The 22,291-nt window shown below is 45.7% G+C and overlaps 1 long non-coding RNA gene and 1 other non-coding gene across 5 annotated transcripts in view; both read left to right on the forward strand.

Annotated features, from left to right (window-relative positions):
- The window catches only part of LOC141277940 (uncharacterized), a 47,793-nt gene that overhangs the window by 25,345 nt on the left and 157 nt on the right, over nucleotides 1-22,291 (forward strand). Inside the window, exon 6 of one of the 4 annotated variants that reach the window (XR_012329893.1) lies at nucleotides 16-267. The exons of 2 other annotated variants lie outside the window; for them this stretch is intronic. This is a non-coding gene — a long non-coding RNA (uncharacterized lncRNA). Of the gene's footprint in view, nucleotides 1-15; nucleotides 268-22,291 lie in introns of those variants that run through there. One more of the 4 variants, XR_012329895.1, reaches the window with a different exon arrangement.
- Nucleotides 16,833-16,905, forward strand: TRNAE-CUC (transfer RNA glutamic acid (anticodon CUC)). The gene has a single exon. It is a non-coding gene; the product is annotated as a tRNA-Glu (tRNA).

Consider the following 22,291-nt stretch of genomic DNA (forward strand, 5'->3'; position numbering starts at 1 on the left):
TACCACCCTATGGAGAATGAAGAATGAATAGAACTGTGAAAGGAAGATAGGAGAAATAAAGACAAAGCAAGGAGTTTTCATAAAGCTACATATATTCAGTCCTTCAGTCTATGTCCTTTCGACTTTTTGAGTATTAAAATGCCCTCTCATTTATGAAACGATGGTGATAATACGTGGTAATTGTTATCATTTGGTAAAATTAAAAGTTGGCAACCGGGCTTCCCTGGTGGCGCAGTGGTTGAGAGTCCGCCTGCCGATGCAGGGGACATGGGTTCACGTCCCGGTCCGGGAAGATCCCACATGCCGCGGAGCGGCTGGGCCCGTGAGCCATGGCCGCTGGGCCTGTGCGTCCGGAGCCTGTGCTTCGCAACGGGAGAGGCCGCAACAGTGAGAGGCCCGCTTACTGCAAAAAAAAAAAAAAAAAAAGTTGGCAACATATGTCAGTTCACCAACTTTTTAAAAACTTTGCTGGCCCTTGACATCCAACAGTGTGGGAAGCCCTGGGTTACTGTACAGTAGTGTCCTCCGAGGTTTCGGGTGAGGATGGGGAGAAAAATCTCCCACGCCTGTGTGAGTAGAGCTATAGGTCCGCTGGGTGGGCTCTGAGGATCCTCTATCAGCAACCGGCACAACTGTGACAGCTGGCTTTGAACAGGATGAATAGTCTTCTCTAGGCTCCCAGCATCCTGTTTCTCAGACTCACCCAAGAGCGCAGTGCTCCTGTGTGGTACCATCTGATAACTTCACTTATGTTCAACTTTAGGAGCTTACTACTCATAAAAGAATCTGTATTCCAAAACTAAGACCTGAAGAGAGAGGCAAATGCTTACTCCAAAAGCATAAATCGCTGGAAATGGATAGTTTTAGGGACAGTAAGGGAGTATGCCTTGATATAGGATGTATCTAATCACACAGGTGGGGATTCATCTGGCCTGTCTGTGAATTACACCCCTCAAGCCCACCTTGACACTGATCCATTTACAGGTCACTCATCTTACAAGACATTTTTAAACTTGAAAATGCCTTCTGCTTTACAGTTTTCAAAGCCCTTTTACAAGAATTACCTAGAGGGCTTCCCTGGTGGCGCAGTGGTTGAGAGTCCGCCTGCCGATGCAGGGGACACGGGTTCGTGCCGCTGAGCGGCTGGGCCCGTGAGCCATGGCCGTTGAGCCTGCGCATCCGGAGCCTGTGCTCCGCAATGGGAGAGGCCACAACAGTGAGAGGCCCGCGTACCGAAAAAAAAAAAAAAAATAGAATTACCTAGAGTGAGCCTCATAACAGTCCTAAGAGGTAAGCAGGGCAGATAGAAATGTCTTAATTTTTACAACTGAGGAAAGCCAGACTTGAGGAATATGAACTGCAGAGCTGAATTCTGTCGTGGCTGGAGTTCAGTCATGGCTGGGGTGTGCAAGAGGCCCAGTGTGCACTTGGGCCTTGGAAGACAATGCAGGTCATTGCTCCTATACCTCCTGGCCTGGGCCAAGGCCTCTTTGCTGTGGAAACCTGGTGGGCGGAGGCTCCACTCAGCACTAAAGCAGGAGGTATTGGGGGAAATCGTACCCATTAATAGTAATCAAGTATTTATATACCATTTGGTATTTCCACAGTACCAACTAATAATCACTATATCATTGCAATGCTCTTAGGTCAAAGCAAGCATGTGGGGTCAATGAGTTCTCCAGACCGCATTTTATAGACGAGGAAGTAGGCTGGGGAGATTAATTGTCTTGTGGTTTGAAGAAATCAGTAGCATAGTAGGACATCACAGTCCTTAAGTTGAACTTGGTCAGCTAAATGGAGCAGCTCAGCCAAACCACTGGGCAGAAAGGGTCTGTGCATGTGTGTGTGCACGTAAGCACATATGAAACAAACTGCTGCTTTCAGCACCATCAAAACTATAATCTATTTGGTATTTCCTGGGTTAAACACTCCGTGGGCCGCACACCATGGCCCACGACCATGTTTGGGTCATGGTCCAAAGAACAAAAAAAAAAAGAACTAAGAAAAAAAGAGCCAAGTCTGGGAGATGGAAAAAGACATGGAAGCTCTAAGGTTATAACCGATGCCCTTGGACAGAATCATAAAATCCAGTTTCTGTGTTAGAGTCAAAGCTAGGCACTTGGAGACTGTCATCTTCCGTCTTCCTCCCCTCTTCCTCATCCACACTGAGAAAATGTCCTCAGCCACCTCTTCCAGCTTTTCAGGTCATTTTCAATGTACAATGCAAAGAGTGCCTCATTATTCCTCTTTTCGTAGGAATATACCCAGATATATTGGCTCTCAGAGACCAAGACACTCTGTATTCCTGGAAACGTGAAGAGAGATGATAGAATTAGAAAGGGATGTTTGATCGTTTAAAAATGATCTTATATCAGATTTTCAAATATTCCCTGGGAGTGTCAGGACATGAAGGAGACTTGCCTGGCAATTTAATATATTTACTGGGTAAATAGTAAGCACTTGCAGTCCCTGTGACTTAATCAGAATGAAGTTCATTATGATAAAGGGCTGTGCCCTTTGGTCCTATTTGCATTAAGCATGCTCCCGATTTCACTTAATTTCACTCTCATCTCTGAAGGAAATTATAGGCTATGAGGCTGGCCTAGGGGTAGGGGGAGGACAGTTAGCAAGGCTATTCACCAGAGTAGATAAAGGGGAAAAGGAGGTAGTAGGTTAAGATTAGAAAAGAGAATAGATACCCTCCTTACTCCTTATCGATTCCAATCTACAAAAATAATTTTACTTTCTTGTTTTTAACTTGAGGTTTGCACCAGCATCTCTCTCTCTCTTTCTGGGTTTTGAAAACATATTATCGGGTCATCTAAACCTTTTATGAAACATCTCAGACTTGTATGCGCATGAGCTGGTAAAGATTTATTATATTTGACACCATAACTTAAGATTTTAAGGAATTCTTTTAGGCACAGCTTGACTGAAAACCCTGAGGCTAGATCACTATCTCTTGTCAGATGTTAACTTGGTTTCGCTGATGGGAGCCCAGGGTAGGTTAAAACTGTTTCTGGAGACATTTGCGCCTCAGAATGTTTAACTTCATCAGTATACTGGTAATATACATCAAGAAATCGGGGGTTTTAAGACCAGAATTCTCCCCCACCCACTCCCCCATCTCTGTCCTCGATTTACTTCTATCTCTTTTGGAGAAGTCAAATGGCCCCCTGTTTTGAATTAAAATGGGCAGAGAGAAAAGCATAATATTCAACTAGCCCACAAACTGCTCAGGCTGCAGGAAATCTGGGCGTATATGGGTGGGAATACGGATAAATGATGTCATTCAACAGAATTAAGACCAGACGGGAAAATGTAGCCAAATCCTGCAGGGAGTAGCACTGAATCCTGGTATTATTTATGAAAGCCGCCCCCCGTCTGGATTTGCGAGCATAAACAAATGTAAGTGTGAAGGCAACACAGACTCTGGCATGAGGCTGAAAGGGTAAATAGCCTCAGATGTGATGCTGGTTGGAGGGGGGGGGGGGCGGGGGGGGTCAGAGGGTGAAACGCCAAGTATTGTGCTGTGACTGATGCTGGGCCTGAGGGCCGGGACTCCCAGAAGGGACTTGGTCATAAGGGAACTATGTCATCTGTTGGGTTGTAATCGGTAGGCGCAAGCTGCACGTTGAGCACGTTTTCTCCTGGATCCCATACTCGGCGACAGATCCAGACCTCAGACTCCAGGATCTGTTAGAGAAATAAACAAGTGGGAGACAACAACCAAAACAGCAACACAGCAGAACTGAAGCGGGAGATGAAGCTCCGCCTTTAGAAGTTCCTGGCCAATCGGAAGCCTGTTGCTGGGGCCGGTGTTTGGCCGCCTGACGTTCCCATGGAGACGGAGGAACATTACACACTAAACACTGGGCGACGTTGACGTCTATGCATTATATCCATGGAGACGACTGAGTAAACGTCATCCACCCCCCGCCCAAGTCTCCCCGCCCTCCCGCAGCGCCAGGGGCAGAGGGAGCGACGCCGGCGTCGCCGTCACGTGCTCCATGCCGGGAGCCAGGCCTGGTGGGCGGGGCCTGTTGCTGTGGCTGCAGTCGCGGCTGTTGTTGTTTGGAGCTGGAATTAGAAAGCGCTGAGGCGGCAGTGGAGCCAGAACCGATTCTGGAACAGCGTCTCCCGCCCCCGGGCCAGAGAGGGTTCCCCAGACCCTGGAAAGCCAGGACAGCCCCTAGGCTGTCCCAACACGCCTCAGCCCCAGGTCCTGAGCCAAGATCTCTCTGTGCCGCCTGGGACTCCAGACTGAGGGCCAAACCCAGACCACTCCCTCCCTCCACCCTTAGTTGGCCATAATTGTCAGGGTGACCTCCGAAACCGCCGTCTCCTCCAGACGGCAGCCCACAGAACAACCACTGACCAAACTGCCTTGCCCAGGAGACAGGAACAAAACCCAGTGTAGAAAACTTCCCCACTCTTGGAGTAAGCCCCCGAATCAAGCGGAATCATAAAGAAGTTTGGATTTATCTCTTATAGTTTAAAAGCAGCAGTACTTTAGACCTTCATTCCTTAGAGCTTCGTTGAAGAACTTGAGGGAGGGGTACCTGTTCAAGAAGAGTTCTTCTCAAAGGGACAGAAAATTTAGAAGCCCCTGAGGACTGTGATACTGAAAAATGGGAAGGCCTGAAAAACCTAGGTCAATAGGAAGTGAAGCTTTGATTTCTACATTGCTTAATTTTGTCTTGACTATAGCTGACAAGATAGCTGAGTGTGAGAAATAGCCTGCCAGCCTCCTTATTCTTCACACAATTCTGGAAACAGTTACAGGAATGTTGCAGCAACAAATGGTAAGCAAAACCAGATCAACTAACAGAGGAGTGAAGGGTTGAGATGACCATGTGAAGGCAACCACCCGGAACAGAAAGTAAACTTTGAATGATATGGCACAGCTGAAGGGTCCAAGACTTTGAATTTTCTCCAAATATCATAATCTTCAAGCTTAGCTGAATTTAAACTATGTCTTTTATTTTTGAAGGAAAGCAAAAAGGATATGAGTTGCTGGAATTAAAAATAAGCCATGGTGGTGAGCACATAGCATCTATTTCTGATGGCAGAAGCAGAAAGAAGAAGGATTTCATTAAAATGAATGGTGTCTGGAGTTGTTCTGGGATTCCTCCATTCCTCCACCAACACACATCCAACCCCGTTTTCCATCTCTGACAAATCAGCACCTCAGGATTCCCTCCCTGTTACTCCATGCTAGCCCTCCCTGTGCTCCCATTCAGATACTTACTACCTTCCCACAGAGCATATCTGTTCCCTTTCAACATTCCTTTGCTCCATCCTCTGACCTACCTATTACTCACTTCCCTGACACCCTTCTCTAAACAGTTCTCCCTCAACTCCCTTAGCGGTCTGTTGCCTCTCCCCAGCTGTGTACCCAGTTGACCAGCACTCCCCAAACCCTTGTCCCACCCACCCATCTCCACCATAATGTTTTTCCTGTCTGGTCCTTACTTAATGAAAGACTGCATGTTATAAAGCAGACACTAACACACCATTGTAAAGCAATTATACCCCAATAAAGATGTTAAAAATAAATAAATAAATAAAATGAGAGAAAATTAAAAAAAAAGACTGCAGCCTTTTGCAGATGTAGGCTAAACACAGGAGAAAGGGCATAGTGAACTGAACAAAGCCATCACCTGCACTTTAAAAAAAAATCCCCAGATAATAGTTGAGATCCATGACACATATTCAAGCATTATGCAGATTCCACTTGTCACAGGACTGTGGGCAAGGCGGCAATTTACTAATTCTGACATTTTCAGGGAAGTAATGATAGTTTCTACTTTTTTCTGTCAACCGATGGCCAAACTAGACCCCTTTGCGAGTATCAGTTATACTCCCCTCTACCTCCCTGCAATACTTCACCTAGAGCATAAAGCATATGGTAAAGGGAGAAACCTCAAGTTAGGTTAATGGGAAGGCCCGACTTGAGAGTAGATTAGATTGAATCAGTTTGGGAGTGGGAGTGAAGTGGTTTGTGTTTTGTTTCAGATGGGAAAGTAAAGCATTGATATGATTTACACCCAGACGTATAAATAACCTACCTTACCCTCTAGAAAGAAAGTGGAGTAGCAGTCCTTCTTATCTTCCTTACTTTAAACTCAGAGTTAAGTTAGAATAAGACAGTTTTGTTTACTGTAAGATTCTATCTCTAGATCTCTTTTCCAGTTCTGCAGGCCAATCGAGAACCCAGCAAGTGGGACTTCCCTGGTAGTCCAGTGGTTAAGAATCCGCCTTCCAATGCAGGGGATGCAGATTTGGTCCCCAGTCAGGGAACTAAGATCCCACATGCCCTGGGACGTGCGCCACAACTACTGAGCCTGCACGCTATGGAGCCTGCGCACCACAACTAGAGAGAAGCCTGCTCGCCGCAGCGAAGAATCCCACATGCCTCAAGGAAGATCCTGTGTGCTGCAACTAAGATCCAATGCAGCCAAATAAATAAATATTTTTTAAATAAATAAATAAATAAGAGCCTAGCAAGCCACTGACAGAGAGTGTGAAGTGAAGGAAGAAAATAACTGAAGGCAAGATTGATCTAGTCCTTTGATGTGCCAAACTATATAGAATGTTCTCTGCTTTCATATATGTGATCTCATTTTATCCTCCCAACATCTCTGAACTAGGTCTTCTTGTGCCCATTTTGACAACCCAAGGAACTGAGGCTCAAGCAGTTAAGCAACTTGCCAAAGGACGTGGTACAGAACCAGGTTTCCAACTCAGGTGTCCTTTTTCAGAGTATCTGCTCTTCCTACATCCCAATGAGATGAGGTGAAATGCACAGAAAACCTCCACCTGGGTCACTTCACAAGTTTACCTTTCCACGGGGAGGCTCTAGCCCCTTTTCACAAAATGTATTTATTTATTTATTTATTTTAAATAAATATTTTATTTTATTTATCTTTGGCTGTGTTGGGTCTTCATTGCTGCACGCGGGCCTTCTCTAGTTGCAGTGAGCGGGGGCTACTCTTCGTTGCGGTGCGCGGGCTTCTCATTGTGGTGGCTTCTCTTGTTGCAGAGCATGGACTCTAGGTGTGCGGGCCTCAGTAGTTGTGGCTCACAGGCTCTAGAGCATAGGCTCAGTAGTTGTGGCGCACAGGCTTAGTTGCTCCACGGCATGTGGAAACTTCCCGGATCAGGGCTTGAACTCGTGTCCCTTGCATTGACAGGCAGATTCTTAACCACTGCGCCACCAGGGAATTCCCACAAAATTTATTTCTGTAAAATATTTTGCAATATTTTTTACCTATGTTTCCTCATTGGCTCAAAATCCAAGAGGCAAAGAGAGACATGCCCCAGAGCACACACAGCAGAAAGATTTGGGCAAGTTCTGGGAGACTCTGACCAGCCCCAGGTTAGGGAGGGCACCACCTGAGTTCACCAGCACCTGGAGAGCTCTGCCCAGATTTATCTGAAGCTGTCACTTAGGCCTGGCCCCTCCTTCTTCCCCTCTCTCCTCCCCCATTCCTGACCCTTCAAAGAAGCATGTCCAGCACGAATTCCTCCAAACCTCAGATGCCTTTAGGATTTCAAAGTGTCTATAGAGCTCCCTCCTTGGCATTTGTCAGGTCGAGTGGGTGGGAAGGTCATTTCCTGGTCTAGGGCTTGGGGGAGACCCTCCTCCCTCCCATCTTGGCAAGCAGCTCCCGGAGGGATCACATAAGCCAGAGGGTTTCTTGCTGGACAGGAATGCCCATGGGCCACACCTTCTTCAGCTCTTGGAGCACCTCGTGTCTGGGCCCCCGAAGGGGGTGGCAGTGCCAGGAGTGGGTTCTTCTGTGTCTCCCTCCAACAACTGGTTTATTGTGACGATGCTATTTGTGTTCTCTGTGTTCTGTTTGACTTGGCAGCTGGGAAGGGAAAAGGCAGCAGGTTCACTCTAGTTTGTACTGGGTGGTTCCTGCAGCCACACCCAGACATTAAAGCCAGAGGCTTGTAGTGGGGATGCCTTTACCTGGAGGCCTTCGGTGTGCAAAAGCAAGGTGTGGGAAGTATTTCCTTTTTATGGGCCAGCCAAGTGTGGCTGGCATTTCACCTATTCCTGTATTACTAACATCACCCAGATTCAGGTCAAAGGGCAGACTTACCAGACTTCCATCGCCCCGGGATCCGGGACCAGGGGATGGTTGATCATGTTCCTTTGGGCTGGATTACCCGAAGTCCCTACAACCCATAGGCACTTTAACTTCTGGATATAAAACAAAAATCCAAGGTCTGACAATTGTGTTCTACTTTGGGGTACTCATGTTCCTGAAGTTGAAATCTGGACTTTCTTAGAGCATCCAAAGTAGGGATTCTTCTCTTACACGGGGGTAGCATTCAAAGAGAGTGGACTTCAAGACAAATAGACTTAGTCTAGAACTCTGGATTTGCCCTGTTACTTATCTGAGCCTCTATCTAGAACTAAAATCTTCAGCATGTGGGAAAGAACAGCTCACACTTATGCTACTACATGCCAGGCACCGTTCTAAGCATTTTTATGAAAACTCATGTAAGCTTCAAAACAACCTAAAGAGGTGAGGAGGTGAGTATTAGTATCCTTTTCTACATATGAGAAACAGAAGCACAGAGAGGTTAAGGAAATTGCCAGAGGTCACCCAGCTAATAAGACAGTGCCAGGATTCCACCACAGGTAGTCTGGCTCCAGAACCGATGTGCTTAACCACTGTGTGGTAGTGCCATTCCTAGAGAACCAACACCATGGCAGTGGCTAGAGATGCCATGGGGAACAGGCACAGACATAGTTCCCAGTTCCCACCCTGTCATCTCCACACTTTACTTTCGAGGTTCCCAAGTCAACTTGAAAAGGGCCTTTCTACCAAGTCTAGAAACTGCCCTTGCCCTGGACCCTTGGATAGCCTTTTGTTGAATGCAGGCATTTCCTAAGTGAAGGTGACAGTCATGGTCATCCAGCCAGGTCCATAGAAGGACCTACAGAAGCGCGCTAGCTTCCATAGGAGGCTCACCTGCCCCAGAGAGCCTGGCATGAAGGAGCATTCTACTGGGCAGGTGGTGCGTGCCTCTCCGCAGGCTGGGGGGCGTGGCAGAGCCAGGCTAGGGTGCTGGGCGTAACCAAGCACCAACCTTGTCCAGCAGACAAGGCCACAGAGCCCTTCCCTGAAGAAAGTGGCCCTGGCCTAGATAGCGGGTGATGAAACCATTTCCTCTTCAAGAGAGCCCCAAGCACATGGCTGCAGGACCTGGCAAGGCCACAGGCTTTGTTCACCAGGCCGCTCCCTGCAGGGTGTGATAATGTACACTGTGAGCTTGAGACAGTTAGAATTACTTCTTAAATGGAGACAAGGTGTAGCTTATTACCACTGCCCACATTTATGGAGTGCTTAGCATGCCTTATGTGGCTGGTACGGATTCATTTATTTAATCCTTGTAACAACCCTATGAAGTAGGTTCTATTATTATCCCCACTTGACAGATGAAAGAATGTAGGCACAGAGAAGTTAACTTCCCCAAGTCTGCAGAGGTGGTGAGTGAAATTCAAACCCGGGCTGGCTGACTTCTGAGACTGTACTCTTAATTACCCAAAGCAAAATGGAGGTCCTTCCTTCAGAGCCAGTGGAGACATGGGACCAGGGTGAAGTTCTGAGACATTTCCATATTGGACTGGGGGGTTCAAAGCCCCAAAGTCCGGTTTACCTGGGGATCCTCGGGACTACTAGGTCCACACCTCAAGAAGGGTCATCTGATTCCAGCCCCTAGGCTCTCACTAACCTCTCTGGAGCTCCATGAGCCAGGGATGGCTCCAGTAATTCCCTTAGGCTAACTAGGTCCCATGCTAAAAGTCTAAAACTGGGCTGGAAACTGGCTGACCCTACAAGAGCAGAAAAGGATAGGGGAAGAGACTAGGTACAAAACTATGTCATATTTCTGGGTATTTGTCTGAATATGCCCTTGTCCATCTGTTCAGTGAGTGGGACAGCATCATACCAGGCCAAAGCCAAAGCCCAAACCCCTAAGGCACCCTTCTATTCCCGACATTTTTATAGCGCTTCCTCTTCCTCCACCTCTTCCCAATAAAACACACACACCTTGGAAACGTTTAAAAACACCAGCCCTGGAGCCAGATTCCCTGGGTTCTAATCCTAGTTTTGCCACTCATTTGCAAAGTATTTATCTTCCAAAATACTTAATTTTTCTGTGCCTCAGTTTCCTTATCTGTAAAATGGGCATAACAATAGTACCTTCCTTATAGTGTGGTTGGGAGGACACTGAGATAATAAAAGTGTGTGGCAAATGCTCACTAAATGTTAGGCATTATTACTGTTGTGATAGTTTATTATTTCTTTGCATCCTTCTTTCTCTGGATACGTATTTGTTGAAAACTGACTAAACTAACACTCACTAAGCTATTGTTTATACCCCTCCTACCCTTCCTGAAGAGATCCAGGAATGAGTACTCTTAGAATGAGGAAAAAGGCCCTTTAGACTAGGTCAGGGGTCTTTGGGAAATTCCTTAAAGCCAATTTTCTTGAGAATTTTAATGGGTCAACTTGGGAAGTCAGCCAAAGCTATTAATTTGTAACAGCTGCTGAGAAATTGTTGCCAACACCTCGGTATAGATTCTCCCTGTTGGGCACAGGGGTGAGGCTGAAAGTCATGAAGCCTAAAATAATTGTTGAGCAACAGCAATGTGGGCGATTACTGATGGAAGAATAACTTTTTTTTAAATCTAACCCTCCCCCCTTGGCTGTGTCCCCAGGAGACTCTCACCTTCCTTTTCTTAGATTATTATCTCAGTCTGACTACAAACCATGTCTTAATAGATTTAACTTCTAACATAAGGGCAATACAAACCCACGTGCCTATTAAATATAAGCTGATGATGATATGGGCCCAGGATAGAAAGTGAGCCACTTAATGGGTGAGTTAATACCCCAAAGGAGAGTTACGGTGGAGGGGTACCTTATCTCAAATCTGAATAAAGGAGTGTATTTCCTGTGAAATCTGATGAGAAAAAGAAAAAAAAAAATGTGGTTTGACTCCATCACAGAGTAAGTTACAGTGGGTCTCGCCCTGCTGTAGAAGTTCAAAGCCCGGAGCAGCACATTTGCGGTTTAGTTGTGTTATCCGATTCTAGGGCTGAGGCATGCTGCTTTCAGTTCATGGCTGTAGACTTTCCAGTCCTCTTTTCGGCTCTTACGTTATGGTTTCGGGTTGGCCACACATCTCTCTCCACTCTTCAGATGGAACGGCCGCAAGGTACCCCCACCAAGAGACCATATTCATAGTAATAGCTGCCCCTGAGGGCTCGCCAGGTGCTAGGCACTGCTTAACCTGCCTCCTTCATTCACGATGCCCACTTCACAGGTTAGGAAACTGAAGCTCAATGTACAAGTAAAGGAATTGATCCAGGATCACACAAGTAGAAAGGTGTCAATTCCGGATTTCACACCCAAGACCACATCACGTGACTGCCCAAACTGAGCACTTACACACCAAAGGGTGCAGCCTCACCATATCTTTCCTCCTTTGCTTATGCTGTGCCTTGCCCTTTTCTACCGCACGCCTGTGTGTACTGCGTCCGTCTCCACTCTATCCATCCCTCAAAGACCGTCTCCTCTGTTCCACTGCCCCAACCATCCCAGCCCGAAGGAGTCTTTCATCCCTCTGAGTTTTTTCATCTGGACCATCTCCTTTGGCACTTCATTATGCATTATATTATTATTCAAAGGTTTTCTTGCCTAGGCTCTGTCTCCCCAACTAAACTACAAGCTTCCAAAAGTCAAGGTCAGTGTATTCCCCCAGCACTCAGCCTAGAACTCTGGACACAGTAGATACTCACAAAGTGTCTGAACAAATGAAAGAAAGATCAAGATCAATATTCCAAATGTGGCCTCTACACAGAGGTCCTTTTCTGCAGGTGAGAATCATTTTGAGCTTAGATGCTTTCAACCATAAATATTTTTGCAGTGCCTGGCTCACTAAATAGGTGACCAATAAATATTCAAGGAATGAAAGAAAGAATGAAACTCCAGCTGCATCACTTATGAGTGACTTGGGCAAATTATCTTAACTCCTCCAAGCCTCCTCCAACTTTTCTTGTCTGTAAAATGGGGATAATTCTTGGAGAGTTTATATGACATTAGAGACATGCAAGGAAACTCTCACAGTCGTTGGCACACCATAGCTACTATCATTATCATTATCACCATTAATTATTTTCTAAACCTTTTGAAATGTTTCCATAACTCGAACATAGAGGACTTTGGTCACTGGTCTTATGAGCGTGAGACGCAAAGTTGCTGCAGGTGATCAAAACAATCCTACGCAACCGTAAGACCCACAGCTCTCCTGCATATTGTTATTTACCGGGTTTCGGGGGTTACGTTTTGTTTTTGCTTGTGGCCAAGTCGGAACCCCCATGGTGTCTTCCTATGGAACTCAGCCTACCGTTGCTGCGGGGGCCGCTTTTCCTTTATTAAGAAAAGGAAACAGGAAATCGAATGTAAAACCCTCCGACCGTTAGTATCACGTTGAAGTTGTGAATGTAACCACACCCCCGCCAGGAAATGAAAGTACAGTTCTCACAGTGATGTTCCCTCTCCTTTCGTGGCTGACACGGTGTTTTTCAGATTTTAGTTAGATAGTGCAGATGAAAGGGCTGAACTGTGGGCAGTGGGCTGTCACTGGGCATTTGTTGACTTGGACATAGGTTGACACACAGATTCAATATTGCACAAACAGAGAAGGGATTTTCATTCGCTCATGACACTATGGCTCTATCAGATGTCACAAATTGGGGGTCCACAGGCAGATTCTGACCTATGGACATGTTTTTCTGTTCCAGCCCACATAATGTATTTTTAAATGTGATTCCTTGCCAGTGTTTAGAAATAGTTCTCACGTGTGTGCATATGCATGTCCAGTCAGGGTTTACAGCTTCCCTTGGGGGAAAAATGGTGATAGTGGTGACAGCTGCCCCCTTCGGGGTGCACGTGTCGTTGGTTCCGTGCAGTAGCCCACCACACTGGTTTGTTTTACCTGCCTGCCCCGGGGGCATTTGAGATTCCAGGCTTGCATCCTGTGTATCTGAAAGGCAGTCGAAAAGCTGGCGCTCTGAGGAGAAGGTCTCATAGGCTCCTGACACCTTGAGTTTGGCCTTCCATATATTTAAGCCTTCACTTCTACCTATTCCTCCCTGCCCGAGGCTCCTAATTTCCAGGTCACTAGTGCTGGCTACCCCAGATCTAGACAGTTGTTCATCATCTGCCTGAGCAGAAGACAAGTGTGTCATTTCTTTGCTCCACTCCAAGGTAGGTCTGGATGTGAGAGGTACTGACAAGGAAACTCTCAAGGCAACAAATCAGTTGAGGTGATATGGCCCCATCAGATCTTCCTCTGAACTATACATCTTCCTAGGTTCATGTGGTGGACCTCTTGTTTTGCCTCCCAACACTCATTCCTGCTTCTCCTGGCAGCTGAACTCTCATTTTCCTCCAGGGAATCACACCTCCCTGCTCGCAATCCCTGTGCTTTAAAAGAGGTAGAGAGGTTGTCTCTACCTCTCACTCCACAGATGAGTCCTAGAGCTCCTAGATGAAGCCTTGCCTGACACAGACTCCTCTGGACTTCTCAGTTCCATGAGCTGCTCCCTAGAAACTAGTCCTAAACCTTTCTATATATTTATTCTATATATTTTATTTAAACAATGCATTCACAATGTCACACATTCTGCTTTGCAGTCATCTGTCTTGACTACCATCTTTTTTTTTTTTAACATTTTTTAACACTATATTGGGGTATAATTGCTTTACAAGGGTGTGTTATTTTCTGCTTTATAACAAAGTGAATCAGTTATACATATGTTCCCATATCTCTTCCCTCTTGCATCTCCCTCCCTCCCACCCTCCCTATCCCACCCCTCCAGGCGGTCATAAAGCACCGAGCCGATATCCCTGTGCCATGCGGCTGCTTCCCACTAGCTATCTACCTTACGTTTGTTAGTGTGTATATGTCCATGACTCTCTCTCGTCCTGTCACAGCTCACCCTTCCCCCTCCCCATATCCTCAAGTCCGTTCTCCAGTAAGTCTGTGTCTTTATTCCTGTCTTACCCCTAGGTTCTTCGTGACATTTTTTTTTCTTCTTAAATTCCATATATATGTGTTAGCATACGGTATTTGTCTTTTTCTTTCTGACTTACTTCACTCTGTATGACCGACTCTAGGTCTATCCACCTTATTACAAATAGTTGACTACCATCTTTGACATCATTCCATGTCAGTTCCCTAATGGGAACTTCAAGTTCTTGGCAGAAGGCTAGGGAAACATTTCTGGACACAAGTGACTTCCAGGGATGACAGCCCACTTGGCTGGTGGTTGCGCTGACCCTAAGGCCTCCAGCAAACAAGGATTATCCACACATCTGAGGCAAGTAACAAATGGACAACAGGATCAGCCCTTAGGATATTGTTGCACTTCTAACCTATTGGCCATTGGTTGAGAGATGTCCACGTGTTACATGCTCCTTGAGGGCAAGGACTGTGTCTTAGTCCCAGTTTTATTTCCAGAGCCTAGTACAGTGTGCTAAATAAAATTTTATTAAGTGAATAGATAAAGGGATCACTTGTTGAATGTTTTGGGGCAGGGCATCTAGAAATAAGACTCACTTTGAGTCCTCTGTGGAGTTGCTGCTAAGCCCTGAAGGTGACGTGACTGACCTAGTTCCATAAGCATTTATTAATAATGATGTCATGCTGTCGTCTATACAAGATTTCCACACCGTTTCCCACATTCTTTTGCACGGAGGTAAAACACACACCTTGCATACCATCAACAGCTTTAAAAGGGCACATGAGCTATTACAAATATGGTATAGAAGAGCAGTTATATTGCAGGGCAGAAATTGAGACACAGGTGTAGAGAACAAACGTATGGACACCAAGGGGGGAAAGCAGTGGGGGGCGGGGGTGGTGGTGTGATGAATTGGGAGATTGGTATTGACATGTATACACTGATGTGTATAAAATGGATGACTAATAAGAACCTGCTGTATAAAAAAATAAATTAAATTCAAAAAAAAAAAAGCAGTTATAAGTTTGGGATCTGGAGTCAGACTGCCTAAGTCCACATCTTAGCTCTTCTATTGACTAGCTTTGTGGTCTTGGGCATGTTACTTAATCTCTGTGGCTTTATTTCCCCATCTGTAGAATGGGAATATTAAGAATACCCAGCTCTGGATGAATCAGACTCCCTGACTTCAGACTATACTACAAAGGTACAGTACTCAAGACAATATGGTACTGGCACAAAAACAGAGCTATAGATCAATGGAACAGGATAGAAAGCCCAGAGATAAACCCACGCACCTATGGTCGACTAATCTATGACAAATGATGCAAGGATATACAATGGAGAAAGGACAGTGTCTCCAATAAGTGGTGCCGGGAAAACTGGACAGCTACATGTAAAAGAATGAAATTAGAACACTCCCTAACACCATACACAAAAATAAACTCAAAATGGATTAAAGACCTAAATGTAAGACCGGACACTATAAAACTCTTCGAGGAAAACATAGGAAGAACACTCTTTGACATAAATCACTGCAAGATCTTTTTTGACCCACCTCCTAGAGTAATGAAAATAAAAACCAAAAATAAACAAATGGGACCTAATGAAACTTAAAAGCTTTTGCACAGCAAAGGAAACTATAAACAAGACGAAAAGACAACCCTCAGAATGGGAGAAAGTATTTGCGAACGAATCAATGGACAAAGGATTAATCTCCAAAATATATAAACAGCTCATGTAGCTCAATATTAAAAAAACAAACAACCCAATTAAAAAATGGGCAGAAGACCTAAATAGACATTTCTCCAAAGAAGACATACAGATGGCCAAGAGGCACATGAAAAGCTGCTCAACATCACTAATTATTAGAGAAATGCAAATCAAAACTACAATGAGGTACCACCTCACACCAGTTAGAATGGGCATCATCAGAAAATCTACAGACAACAAATGCTGGAGAGGGTGCAGAGAAAAGGGAACCCTCTTGCACTGTTGGTGGGAATGTAAATTGATACAGCCACTATGGAGAACAGTATGGAGTTTAAACTTACATTTTAGTTTAAAAAACTAAAAATAGAATTACCATATGATCCAGCTATCCCACTACTGGGCATATACCCAGAGAAAACCATAATTCAAAAAGACACATGCACCCCATGTTCATTGCAGCACTGTTTACAATAGCCAGGTCATGGAAGCAACCTAAATGCCCATTGACAGACAAATGGATAAAGAAGATGTGGTACATATATACAATGGAATATTACTCAGCCATAAAAGGAACAAAATTGGGTCATTTGTAGAGACGTGGATGGACCTAGAGACTGTCATACAGAGTGAAGTAAGTCAGAAAGAGAAAAACAAATCTCGTATATTAACGCATATATGTGGAATCTAGAAAAATGGTACAGATGAACCTGTTTGCAGGGCAGAAATAGAGACACACAGATGTAGAGAACAAACGTATGGACACCAAGGGAGGAAAGCGGGGTGGTGGTGGTGGTGGGATGAACCAGAGATTGGGATTTACATACGTACACTAATATGTGTAAAATAGATAACTAATAATAACCTGCTGTATAAAAAATAAATAAATTTTTTAAAAAAGAGTACCCAGCTCATAAAGTTGTGAAGATTACCTGAGTTGATGGACGCAGAACATTTAGAAGAGCAACAAGCATGCAGCTGGCACTCAATAAACATTAACTAATATCTTCACTAAGGAGAGTCTTGTTATGTGACTTTTAAATAGAAACTAAAATAAATGAGAGGGAATTCCCTGGAGGTCCAGTGGTTAGGACTCAGCACTCTCACTGCTGAGGGCTCAGGTTCAATCCCTGGTCAGGGAACTAAGATCCTGCAAGCTGTGTGGTAACGAAAGAAAGAAAGAAAGAGAGAGAGAAATGACAAACATGAGATTCTCTACAATTTCTCCCTGAAAATGCCCCATGAGGCCAAATGTGCTACCGATTTCTAAATATCTTACATATTGAGCACAGAATACATTGTTTTAATTTGTTCTCATCCCTGGAAGGTGTTCCATTCATTACTGGTTTCTTGGCAGTTAAAGTACAGGCCTTTCTGGGTGATGGGAATAGTGCTTAATATACATAATCCTTTAATACCCACCCACTGTGTAAACCAAGTACCTCTTCTCCTTGTCACCGTCATCAGCAGCAGAATCTTCTTTCTTTTCCTTTCTCCTTAGTGGCCCAGCGTCATCTCATTCAGGGGGAGCTACTCTAACCTCCACAGCTGTTCTAAACTTGTGAGCATGCTCACAGCCACCCTCCTTTCCTCTCTACTCCCCCGGCTCCCATTCACCCAGGCTCTCTCCACTCCTTCTCTGTCACAGCAGGGTGACTGTCTGGCAGGATTCATCAGCCTAAAAAAAGGCACTGTTTAAAATTCTGAAAGTTTCCGAGAAAATGCAGGTTATGTTCCTACCTTCCCCATCGCCAGTTTCTTCCTGGGTCCACATCATTATTATTCTATTATCATGAGGCAATTCTGAGAACAGGGACAAAGGACTCAGGAGAACGCGTGTGCACACACATACAGAATTGTCTTTGGAAGATCAGTAGGCAGCTTCCAATTCAGTGTTAAACGGAAATATTTGGGGTAGTGATGCCTTGAGAATGTAGAAAATGTAGACTCTAATAAAGCCCAATAAATGAAAATGGGAATATTGAAACAGATGAACTAAGTGGTGATTACCGTTGCAGAGCACGGGCTCCGGACACGCAGGCTCAGCAGCCATGGCTCACGGGCCCAGCCGCTCTGCGGCATGTGAGATCTTCCCGGACCGGGGCACAAACCCGTGTCCCCTGCATCGGCAGGCGGACTCTCAACCACTGCGCCACCAGGGAAGCCCTAACCATCTTCTAAAAAAGTACTTCCTACGTGAAGGCTGAATCAGGGATTTAATCAAAGAGCCTGTCTCAGTGCATTTGAGATCTGATCTATAGTATGCGGCCACCTCCAAACTTGTCTCCACTTTCTCATAATCTAATTTGGTCAAGTGCGAGGTGCTCAGCATGCTGGCTTCTCTCCTATGCCCCAGACCAGCCTCTCCAGGGTGTGACATAGCAAAAGGAGCACCCAGTCCAGTGGGATGGAGCCGTGAGGTTCCGGTGGTTGTGGTGGAATCACAGCTGCCTCGATGGTTCTTGGTGTGTCCACGGGGAGGGTGTGGCTGGAGGCCTGGGTTCCTCCATGAGAGTCACCGAGGTCCATATGCAAGTCCCCTCCCCCCACCCCACAGATGCATGGCAGAAAAAGCAGAGCCTGTGTAGACCGTGGGAGAGATGCTGATCAGTGATGGCCGATCATCATGGGGGTACCGGCATCACACTAACTGTTCTACCCCTAGCAACAGTCCCACCTGCCTGACACAGCAGTGGGGCAGGGCAGTCCTCTGTCTTAGGCTTCAGAGACTATCGCGGGCTCACTGGTATTGTTCATGGTCAGATTTCCCAGGACCTGGCCTTTCCTCTTCAACTTCATCGGCATTTCCCACCAACTTTGTCTCTCATGATGTTTGAGGAACTTTTAATTCTGAAGTGTGGCTTCTGCTCAAATTCAGTAGTTCATTCAACAAACACTGTTGAAGACCAAGCAGCAGGCCAGGTCAGGAGCTGCAGAGTCTTTGTGCTCTAGAAACCCACAGTCTAGGCAAGACAGACTGCAGAGCATGTAAGTGCCAGGGTAGAGGTGAGCAAAATGCCAGAGGAGAGGAAACTGATCCAGGGATGGAGGGGTTAACACAACTTCCTGGAGAAGTTGATGCTTGAGTTGAGGCCTGAGGGAAGCTCAGGGGGAAAAAAATGACTGGAAGGGCATTCCAGGTAGATGGAACAGTCCACGCTAACACATAGAAGGCAAGAGGGTTTAGCACATTCAGGGGATTAGAAGTGTTTCGGTAAGGTTTAGGGGTCAGGGAGTGGAATGAGGCGGGTGGGAGGAGGACCACTTTGGGGAGGGTTGAGAGCCTTGCTATGTGACCTAAGCCAGAGAGATAACCAGGCCCCAGGTTGGTGTGCTCATGCATTTGGGTTTTCTCTGGAGAGAGAAATAAAGAGTCTTTGAAGAAGTTTATGCAGTTGGGTGACCAGATTTGTGTTTTAGAAAGGTCACTTTGACACCAGTTGCGGGGGGCGTGGGGGGCGGGTAGGGGGAGTTGGAGGTCATCGAGGAGACCACCAAGGAGCCAGAGCAGTGAGCTCGTACTCACAGCCAGGGGTGGGAGGAGGGGCATGAGTGTCGAGATTCTGCTTAAGTCAATTATGAATAAACTAAACACACAGTGATTCATTTATACCTTCCCCATTCCTAGCTTCATTTCCCTATCCGGCCCCTACAAGCCCAGTCTTTGATTCTGGTTGGGTTCCCTTTCCTGCTTCCCTTCTCTGGAAGGCTCTGAGGTGCCGGTTCTCTTCAGCCCATGTTAGCAGGCTTCTAGATTCTTCTGGTTTTCTTCAAGGAGAGCTCCCGAGTTCTTCTCTCTAAAATCCCTTAGAAGGGCCTTGACCGGTGGAAGAGAAGGGTCTTCAATGCCTTTCAAAGAGCAGCTAAGAAACAGTGTCGCAATCAAATTACTAGTAATGGGAGCCCCATCTGCTGTGGTAGCTGCCGGTGATGGAAGAACCCAAATCAGAAACACGAGCGCCAGCCTGAGACCTCACATTCTGTTGGGCTCCAAGAGCCAAGCTGTATCCATGTCAAATCTTCACTCCCCCGGGAATTGGATGCCTTTTGGGCTCCATCATGTCAACCAGAATATACCCTGAGATTATATATGGGAGACACGCAGTTCACCAAGTAAAATACATCTCCTTTCCCCTGCTTTATTGAGGGACAGGACAAATACCTGTGTGACAAGCTCATCAGGCTCTGTTAGGCTTGTTCTGGGTGGATAATTTTATTTTGGGAAAACTGGTTCTTTCATATCCATAGACTAATGAGCTGTAGTATGTTCATCCATCAAAATTTACATATTTAAAAATATTTATTAAGATTCAATACCGAGGGAGACAAAGATAAATTAGATATCATACATGACTCAATTAGCCAGCACCTAATTTACACAGTAGTCCCGGGACTGGCACTATAAGGGTTTTTTGATCTACAAGGAAAATTTTCCCAGTAAGATTTGTACCCAGTGATGCAGGAAATGCCATCCTCTGCCATCAACCCATCCCTAAACTCGGGCTCTCACGTTTGTTCATCGAGCTGCTTGCTCCTAATTCCAGAGGGGAAAAAATCCCTGCCATTCAGAGGCAAAACCGTTTGTGTGTAATTTATGAAACTCTCGGGTTCCTTCAAAATGAAAAGAGTTACTGAAATAGAAGTTATTCTTATCCCCATGCCAACAGCAGACCCACAACATCATCTCACAAACACGTTCCGTCCTAAAGCCCAAAGCACAGCACACTCACGTTCCTCCATCAGAGAGATCTTTCCGTTTCCTTCGAAAACAAACCTCCTTCATGTACAATCCCCCCTCCCGGGCGTATAAGCAGGCCTCCTCCCCCAGTGAGCTGGCAGGAGCGTGCACACACACACACACACACACACACACACACTCCCCCAGCACACACCTCCCTTCTCATTCCCCAAGAGCTCTGGGGGGTGTGTGTGAATGTCTGAACTGATGACATATTGTGACAGAACGCACAGAGTGAGGCACAGCCACAAAGCAATGCAGGTCACAGCAATGGGCTTTATATAACCCAGAGCCACGGAGAGACCCAAAATAGCAGCCTCCCTGCTGCTCAGTTAGTCTCCTCCATCAACCAGGGATAAAATTAGAGCAGGCACTGACGCGCACCTGCGTCTGCGCTGGGACTCCAGGGAGACAGTGGGAACAGGCTCAACACTCTGCCATCGGCCACGCAGACTGCCAGATTCTTTGGGCCCAGTCTATCACCAGACAAAGGTGTGTGTGTGTGTGTGTGTGTGTGTGTGTGTTCCTGTGCATGGGTTGTAGGTGTGCACCGCGTGGAGCCCTGCTCTAAGGAGAACATTTCAAAGGAGTGGCCGAGAGCTAGTGCAAGGAGCTTGGCTGTACTGGGCTTTGAGAAGGATGTTCCAGGCTTTTCCGGAGGAAGTCAGTTCCCACACTAGACCCCATTTTACCTCCCAGTTCCTCTTCACTTCCTTCCATACCACTTCTCTCTGGCCTATATGGGGTCAAGGTTGACTGGAATGCTCCCCCCACCCCCCACCCCCGCTTAGAACCCCACTCTTCAAAACAAACAAAAACCAAAACCAAATCCCACTGTGTTTATTTAAGCCCAATCAAACACACACACCTGGATATTAAAAGGTTGTACCAAGAAATCAAAGGAGGGACAAGGCTGGGTAGATCCAGTTGACCATTCTGTAGACCTCGGGGCCTTGACCTCGTATGGAAGCCATGATCCCTGCTCACAGTTGTAGTGGGCAGAAATGCTGCCCAGCTAAGACTGGGTCATTTCGTTTTCTTTTTTGCTTGAGGGAAGGCAGGGCAAAAGATTCATTTCAACAACAACAACACCAGCACATAGTTATAAGTTTGTTGTCTTGATCACTGAGTACCAGACATAAACTCCAAGGGAGGAAACACAGCTGACCCCAAGAACCAGAGACCAGAGAAATTACATGGATAGTACAGATGAGACAACATGAAACTGGGTGTATTTTTGTGAAGAAAGAGTCATCATCCTATACCATTACCTCTGAAATTCTACTAGTACACATTCATTTCCTAGGGGTGGTGGTGGGATAGTTTTCTGTCCTTGGAGTTCTCTTTCAAGTAAATACTTCACAGAGTGGTAACATATTAAACTATTTCACAAGGAGGTATCAATGATTTATCAAATCCCTTTCCTTTCCTGTTTTTTGGCTGCACAGTACGGCTTGTGGGATCTTAGCTCCCCTGCCAGGGATTAAACCAGTGCCCCCTGCAGTGGAAGCATGGAATTCCCAGATCCCTTTCCTTTTAAGGTAACCCAAATAAATCCTGAGCTCCCATGTGGCCCAGGCTCTGCACAGTATCATCTTCCAAAACAAAACAAAACCACACCTACATACACAGGAGAAATAATCTAAACTAATTAAAAACTATTTTTAAAATTAATTCCCATTTTATTTAAATACTGAGAAGACAAAAAAAAAAAAAAGAAGAAGAAGGATCTGATCAGTAAACATAGCCACCCTTCTGAAACTTTCTTCTCCTTCTTAAATGTTATGGCT

The sequence above is a fragment of the Tursiops truncatus genome, chromosome 2 (genome assembly GCF_011762595.2).
Source record: "Tursiops truncatus isolate mTurTru1 chromosome 2, mTurTru1.mat.Y, whole genome shotgun sequence".
Taxonomy (NCBI): Eukaryota; Metazoa; Chordata; class Mammalia; order Artiodactyla; family Delphinidae; genus Tursiops; species Tursiops truncatus.